Genomic DNA, 1,972 nt, shown 5'->3' with positions numbered 1-1,972 from the left:
TTTCTCTCGTCCCTGCTCTATCGTCCCTTCCCCCAATTTTCCTCAAGGGAATGCTCCAAATAAAGATGTGACCAGAGAAGGAATTCTCGTTTTTGGTGGCGTTCATTCCTGCGGGACAGGATGGCCCCCCGCAACTGGTGCTCGAAACTCCGGGACGCTGAGGGACCCTGACAACTACGCCGGGGGACCCTGAGAAAGCCCGGGAGAAAAAGCCAAGATCAGACACCAGCACAGAGAGCCTTGAATTTCAGAACTCTGAGAACATGGAGCGGTGAGTGACGTCGGTTGAAATCCCCAGAAAGGGGAGGAAAAGAAATGTAAAAAGGAATTTCAAAGGATAGGCCTAAATAGAAAAAAAAATACAAAAAAAATCAAAGTTAAGGTATCTGAAAGAAGGTACAGAAAGCAACGGGGAAGAAAAATCCCTTAAGTTCAGTGCAGGAGGAATGTGAACAGCAGCAAAAAAGGCGAGGTAACTAAGGCGGGACTTTGAGGACGATGGGGTACGGGAGACCGCGGCTTCCGCTCCCTCTCCGTCCACCTGCGTACTCGCTGATAGAGACTGGAGGCAACAGTCTCGTAGGGAGGCAAACTTGATCACTGCCTTCCCTGTTCTTAAAGAGCCACAGAGCTTTTGGAGGTGATTTTCGCCTAATTTTGTTAAGAGAGCTCAGTCTCTGGCTCTCACGTACAAAAAACTTTAATTTTTGACTGAGAAAGACAAGCTGCTTGATCGTGCTGAGAGTGCTGGCGGCAGCCGGCCCGCCTTTGAGCGGTAATGCCTGATTAGAAACACGGAAGTGGGCCAGGCACGGTGGTGCACACCTGTAATCCCAGCTACTCAGGAGGGAGACGCAAAATTGCACTCTCCAGTGCTAGCTCGTTCGGGAGGCATGGCCATGCTAACCAGTTGCTGGCGGGAAATTTGCTGGAGTCCGCAGAGGCCTGCTGAATAGCCAGGTCGCGGGCGGGCTAAAGTCCGTGTGACATCAGAGGCCTTCTGGCGGGGCTATGGTTTTTGGAGGACTTTTTCAGCACCTGAGCGGACTCGCCTGACTGAGGCGGAAGCTGCGTGGTGAGCAGCGGCGCCATAGAAAGCAGAGAGGAGCTGAATCGGCTCTGCGGAAAAACTGTGTTTCCATAGCAACATGGGCGAGCGGGGAGGTGAGTTCCCAGAGAACGGGGCTCTGCGCGCGGGCGGACCGGGCAGGAGAAGCCCCTCCACGGGTGGGCGGATGCCCCCCCTCGCCGGAGCTTGGAAAAGGCTCACAGCCGGCGGTGCGAGTTCATTGCCTGAGGTGAACCGGCGAGCCCGCGCACGGCCCGGGGCGGAGCCATGCCTTTGGGCCATGCGGAGCGCGCCATTATGGGCTTCAGAGGCGGAGCTGTGGCAGCCGCCGCTGTCTGCTGCTGCCGCCGCCCTCAGCCAAGGTCGCCAAAAATTCAGTCAGATAAAAACATTTGTCGCCAAAAATTCAGTCAGATAAAAACATTTATCCCCTAAACAACGTCCCTTCGTCAGCAGGAAGTAGCCAGATCGATGCTACGCCCATTCTCCCTTAAAGAACTGGTCGTGATTATCATAATAAAGGCATGTTTACCTGGTTACCGTATCCTAGGTAACAAAGAAAGGCGGACCTTTTGCCTGAGGCACCTGGTGAGATAAACAATGCTACCTAGAGGTTTTTCCATCTGAATAGAGGAGCTGGAGAGATGGCTCAGAGGTTAAGAGCACTGATTGCTCTTCCAAAGGTCATGAGTTCAATTCCCAGTGACAACTGCTTTGGTTTTTAAACAATAGAGGGGGAATACACTACCAGTGACAGCTTCCCCCAGAGAAAGGATTTCTCTTGCATTCTATACACTTAATTTTTAATTCAAAATTTTGCTGGTACAGGCAAACAAGATTTGCTTTTTGAAACAGAGACCTGCAGATCTCTAAGTTCAAAACCAGCCTACTTCCAGTACTGAT

At 51.9% G+C, this 1,972-nt stretch overlaps 1 pseudogene; it reads left to right on the top strand.

The window, feature by feature from the left end:
- The first annotated feature begins 1,115 nt into the window (after positions 1-1,115).
- LOC148123052 (Nuclear RNase P) lies at positions 1,116-1,305 on the top strand (annotated as a pseudogene).
- The last annotated feature ends 667 nt before the right edge of the window (positions 1,306-1,972 follow it).

Source organism: Myodes glareolus, chromosome 2 (assembly GCF_982192425.1).
Source record: "Myodes glareolus chromosome 2, mMyoGla1.1, whole genome shotgun sequence".
NCBI lineage: Eukaryota > Metazoa > Chordata > Mammalia > Rodentia > Cricetidae > Myodes > Myodes glareolus.
Note: the sequence above shows the minus strand (reverse complement) of the source record. Positions and strands in the feature narration are given on the sequence as shown.